At 44.8% G+C, this 6,000-nt stretch overlaps 1 protein-coding gene across 1 annotated transcript in view; it reads left to right on the forward strand.

Moving 5' to 3' along the window:
* KCNB1 (potassium voltage-gated channel subfamily B member 1) overlaps nt 1-1,825 on the forward strand; it is a 105,973-nt gene extending 104,148 nt beyond the window's left edge. The window contains exon 3 of the transcript XR_009048536.1: nt 1,726-1,825. The gene's annotated coding sequence lies outside the window, so the exon portion shown is untranslated. The remainder of the gene's footprint in view (nt 1-1,725) is intronic.
* Nucleotides 1,826-6,000: the final 4,175 nt, after the last annotated feature.

Here is a 6,000-nt window from a genome sequence, read left to right on the forward strand (position 1 = left end):
TCTCTGGTCAGTGGACGTCTCTAGTCCTTCCTGTAAAGGTGAAAATGAGCATCACACACACACACACACACACACACACACACGAGGAAACCAAACAACAAAAAACCCAGTGTCTTTTTATGCATGTGATGAGATGAAATTGTGACCTCCAGCTGCTGTCCTGTCTTGTAAAATACGTCCAAATGTTTAAGAATTTCTAAGCAAATGGTCCCTTAATGAGTCCGCAGAGTTCAATAAAAAGGTATGGAGAAAACAAGCTTGGTGATTTATTTTCTGGAGGGCACAGGGAGGTAAGGGTGTGAAGATCTTTAAGGGAGGCTGAATTGGAGAGCTTGGGGAACTGAAGGAGCAGCTCCGTTTCTCTTCATCTGGAAGAGAGGAGGCATGAAAATATAGCTGACTTGTCAGTCCAATATGCAAGCAGTGGTAACCCAACCCATGCTGTGTCCATGGAACCCCAATTCCAGTCATTTGACTCTCGTGTCAACAATGCCTGGATATTCATAGCCTTGATAGCTCATAAAAATGTTTCCTAGTACAAGTTATAAGGTCAAATGCCTACATGAGTCAAGCAAGTAACATAAATGAATAAAGCAACCCAGCTAAGAGACATAAGGGAGCAGTGGTGAGTGTGGTGAACTTAAGACCACATTTCCTGTCTAAAAGGGTGAATTTGATACATCTCTGTCTGGTTGTCAGCACACAGAGATGCAGGCTCAGCAATGCCAGATTTTCAGGCTTTTTGAGAGAAGTCAGAAATCTTGATTTTTATGGGAAATATCCCAACTTTTTAGTGTTAACAACTAATTCTAGTTTTTTCCGTTGGTCCTGTAGTAGCCAAATGAAAACATCTGTGGACAGGCTACCCTGCTTATACATTGCCCTTTTGTGATCTCCACCTTGATTGACAGGGCTTGAAGATTTCTATATTAGTTATCTACTGCTGTGTAACAAGTTACCCCCAAACTTAGCAGCTTGAAACATTTATTATCTCATAGTTTTTTGTGGGTCAGGAATTCAAGAGGGTCTTTAGCTGAGTAGTTCTGGCTTGGTGGGGTGGGGGGGTAGTCTCTCATGAGGCTGCAATCAAGACATCAGCCACAGTCATCGGAAGGCTTGACTGAGGCTGGAAGATCTGATTCCGACATGGCTCAGGAGGCCTCAGGTCCTTGCTGGCTGCTGGTGGGAAGCCTCAGTTGCTCACCATGTGGACCCCCCCCCCCCACAGGACTTCTTAAATGCTCTTACAGCATGACAGCTGGCTTCCCCCAGAGTGAGTGATCCAAGAGAGAAAGCAAGGAGCAAACACAATGCCTTTTGTGACCTAGTCTCAGAAATCAGACAGCATCACTGCTATCAAATTCTACTCTTTAGTTCCTACCCAAGATAAGAGGAATTGCACCTCCTAAAGAGAAAAGTATCAAAGAATTTGATACTTTTGTATGGTTTTATATTTTAAAACCACTACATTTCAAAGCCCATTTACTGGAAAGAGTAGTTTCCAGCTTTACAATTTAATAGGCCAATAGAATTGCCAATTCAGTTGGGGGAAGTATGTAAGCCTTGCTGGTATTTTATTTTGCCAAGTAAAGAGGTTGAAAAGTAACAACCATGTACTACCACCATTTCCTAATAAGACAAAAGATATTTCAAATATTCCCCCAAAAATATAACCTCAGAATAAAAGACTGTCCTTCAAAAACAGAACTTTTATTTTTTCCACAGCTCAGGCTTTCTCGACCTCAGCACTGTTGACCTCTGGGGCTGCATCGTCGTCTGTGGCGGGGACTGTCCTGCGTACCACAGGCTGCTCAGCGAATCCCCGGCGTCCACCCAGTAGATTCCGAGAGAACCCTCTCCCCAGTGGCGACAACCAAAAATGTCTCTAGACATGGCCACATGTCCCCTGAGGGACAAAATCACCTCGAGTTGAGAACCACTGGAAGAGGTACAAAATTCAACATCCAAAAAGTATAGTGAAAAGTGCAATTTCCCTCACACCTCTAGACCCCATGCCCCCAGTCCCCAGAGGCAATTACTGCTACCAGTTCCTCATGTATCCTTCCAGAGGCATTCTTGGCATGCGCACGCACGCGCGCGCACACACACACACGAGTGTGTGTTGTTTTGTTTTACCCCACACCAATAGTAACATTTACGCTGTTCCGCACTTTGCTTTTTTCATTTACTATATCTTGAAAATCATTCTGTAGGGATACACAAAGAGCTTCCTCATTCTTTCGCAAGCCTGTGTCCTGTTCTGTTGTACACAGTAATTGCTAGTCTCCTGCAGCTGAACATTCAGGTTGCTTCCAAACTTTTGCTGTAACAAACAGTGCTGAAATGAATGGCCTGTCAGCGGTTCCTGTGGGCTCTGCCTTCAAAATAGATCTGGAATCTGCACTACTCACCCCTCCGCTGCCATAGCTCTTGGCCAGCTAGTCATTGTCTGTTGCCTAATGATTGCAGCAGCCTCCAGACCAGGCTCCCCGATTCCGCCCTTGATCCCTTTCAGGCTCTTCTCAACACAGTGGCCAGAGGGATCCTGTCAAACTGTCAGTCCGATCACATCACTTTGCTGTCAAAACCTCCCAAAGGCTTCCCATCACATTTTGAATAAAATCCAAAGTCCTTGGCATAGTCTACAAGGCCATATATCCCCTGGGCCCTGCCTGCTGCTCTGATTTCATCTCCCCCTGCTCTCGCCTGAGGATGCTCCACTCCATTGTCACTGGCCTCCTTGCTGTTTCTCAGACATGCCTACCAAGGGTTCACCTAGTGGTGCTGCTCCTTTCTGGGCCCCCTCCCAGACCCTTCCACCCTCTCTGACCTTCTGTCTTATTCCTCTTTACCTCCTTCACTCCCCATCACACACAGGAGCCACAGGCAGATTTTCCAATACACCAAGCACATGTACACCCTAGGGCCTTTGCTCTGGCTGCCCCCTGTACCAGGAACATCTTCTCCAAGCTAGTCAGGTGGCTCACTCCCTATTTATGGTAGCAACCTCCCCCCACCAACCCCCCTCACATGCACACATCTCACAATCCATCCCCTTCTCTGCTTTATTGTTCTCCATGAGGTCACCATCTTCTGACACATTATATTTTATTTGTTTATTTTATTTATTGTTTACTCCCTCCAATAGAATGTAAATTCCTCCCTCCAGCAGAGGAGAAATTCAAAAGATGAAAAGCAAAGAGAACAAAGACTGAAAAAAAGAAGAGAATATATAAGGACTGTAGGGTAACTACAAAAGGTTTAACATATGCATAATGGGAACACCAAAAAGAGAAGAAAAAGAGGAACAAACGAAATATTTGAAAAAATAATGATTGAAAATTTCCGCAATGTCAGACACCAAACCACAGATCCAGGAGGTTCAGAGAACACAAAGTAGGATAAATGCAAACAAACAAACAACAAACAAAACAAACAAAAATCACCCTACACCCAGGCAAGTCATTTTCAAACTATAGAAAAATCAAAGATGAGACTAAATCCTGAGAGCGCTGCGCAGCTGCTTTCCCGCCGTGGAACCCACCCCTCGCGGGATCCGGGCCCGCCGGCTCTCTCCTCGACGGCCCGCAAGGGGGGGTCGCCACGGTTCACTGCTTGCACCCGGGCCTCTCGCCCCCACCATCGTCCCTCCGGACCCTCAGACAGCAGTCCTGCGCCGCCGCTTGGTGCGGGCGAGCCGCGGGCAGGGGGAGGGGGAGGGGCAGGGGCAGGGGCGGGGATGCGAACCTCGGCGGGACGCCCTGTCCCGGAGGTAAGGTCTGAAGAGGCTGAGCCCCTGCTGCTGTCTTCGCGGGGACGTGCATGCAAGAGAGGAGTTTTCCTCCCCGGGCGGGAGGCCCAGCCTCAGGGCCGAGCACTGACCTGGTGCAGTTGAAAAAGGGAGTCTCCCCCGCCTGACCCCTCCTCAGGTCTCCGAGGAGCTGTTTTGCAGAGTGGGGTCAGTTTAGACGTAAGCGCTGGGCCTGGTGTTAGGCCTGCCCCATAGAAGGTGGCTCTTATTGTTATGATGAACCCAAATGCCCCAAACCTCCACCGTTCCCCTATGTGCTTTGGGGATGTGTTGGTCCCCAGAGGCTGTGACCTATGGTTCCCTGTTGACAGGAAGACCTTCTGAGCCCAGCTTGGGGAACTGGAACCCCAAAGGCTGAAATTCCTTAAACTCCACTTGCTGGTTACCCCCTTTTCTTCCTGGGAATGCCTGTTACTAAACTGAGCAAAATGCAAAAAAAAAAAAAGAAAGAAAGAAGAAAGAAAGAAAAAGAAAGAAAGAAAGGAGAAACAAAGAAAGAAAGAACAAAGAAAGAAAAAAAACCCTGAAAGAAGCCCAAAGCAAAGACACCTCATCTTTAGAGGACCAAAGATAAGAATTACATCCAACTTTCCTCAGAAACTGTACAAGCAAGAAGAGAGTGGACTGGGACTTCCCTGGTGGTCCAGTGGTTAAGACTCTGAGCTCCCAATGCAGGGGGTCCCTTCCATCCCTGGTCAGGGAACTAGATCCCACATGCTTGCCTCAACTAGGAGTTCGCATGCCACAACTAAGAAGCCCGCCTGCTACAGCTAAAGGCCCACATGCGGGAACTAAGACCCAGTGCAGCCTAAATAAATAAATAAATTTTTTAAAAAATATCAAAAAACAACCTAACTTTACACCCCAAGAAACCAGAAAAGAAGACCCAAGTGAGCCCAAAGTCAGCAAAAGGAAGGAAATGACAAAGATCGGAAAAGAAATAAATGAAATCAAGACCAGAAAAAAACAAACAAAAAAAAACAAAACTAAACCAGTTTTTTGAAAAGATAAACAAAACTGATGAACCTTAAGCTAGACTAAGGAAAAAAAGAGAGAAAAGACTCAAATAAGTAAGTAAAAGTGTACATATTAGGAAGGAAGACATAAAACTGTCTTTGTTCACAGATGACATGATCATCTATCTAGAAAATCCAAAGAAACTGGCATAAAAAACATTCATGAACTAATAAGTGACTATAGCAAAGTTGCAGAATACGAGCTTAATATACAAAATTCAATCGCTTTCCTACAAACCAGCAATAAACAAGTAGAATTTGAAATTTAAAAAACACAATTCCACTTACATTAGCAACCAAAAAACTGAAATAGATATGTATAAATCCAACAGATATGTATAAGATCATATAAGGAAAACTACAAAAATATAATGAATAAAATCAAGGAACGAAATAAGTGGAGAACTATTCCATGCTTACGGATATGAAGATTCAATATTGTCAAGACATCAGTTCTTCCCAACTTGATCTAGAGATTCCCTGCAATGCCAAGCAAAATCCCAGCAAGTTATTTTGTGGATATTAACAAACTGATTCTCAAGTGTATATGAAGTAAAACATCCTGAATAGAAAACACAATATTGAAGAACAAATATTGGGGAACTGATGCTACCCAACTTTAAGACTTATTATAAAGCTATAATAATTATTCACTCAACACACATATACTGGCATCATATACATGTCAGCTATGGATAAGCATTGCAATTCTGAGATAAATTAAGACATCCTCCTCTCCTTTGTTTCTTTCTTCTTCCCTCCCTCCCCCTCCATTTTCTTCCCTGCTTCATGCCTTCTTGCCTTCCATAAATATTTATTGAGCACTTATTGTGTAGTAGACCCTCTGCTTGGTGCTGGATTAGGCACAGTCCCTGCCCTCATGAAGGTGACAATCTAAAGAGGGAGCCCACACTCATTCACCTTAGAAACAGGTGAGGGGGCTTCAAAGAAACCCCCCCACATACACACAGGTGCATGAATGCATACACACAGATCATGGGTGCCTGCAAGAAACAGGATGTGACCCAAGATCTCCTATGTCCCAGGTGCTTTGCTCAGCCCTTCCCATGTGATGTCTCCCCTATCCTCTCGAAACACTACTAGCAAAACATTGTTATTATCTGCATTTTGCAGCCAAGGGGACTGAAGCAAAAGGCAGTAAGGTGACTTGTC

The sequence above is a fragment of the Hippopotamus amphibius genome, chromosome 12, assembly GCF_030028045.1.
Source record: "Hippopotamus amphibius kiboko isolate mHipAmp2 chromosome 12, mHipAmp2.hap2, whole genome shotgun sequence".
In the NCBI taxonomy this organism is placed as follows: domain Eukaryota; kingdom Metazoa; phylum Chordata; class Mammalia; order Artiodactyla; family Hippopotamidae; genus Hippopotamus; species Hippopotamus amphibius.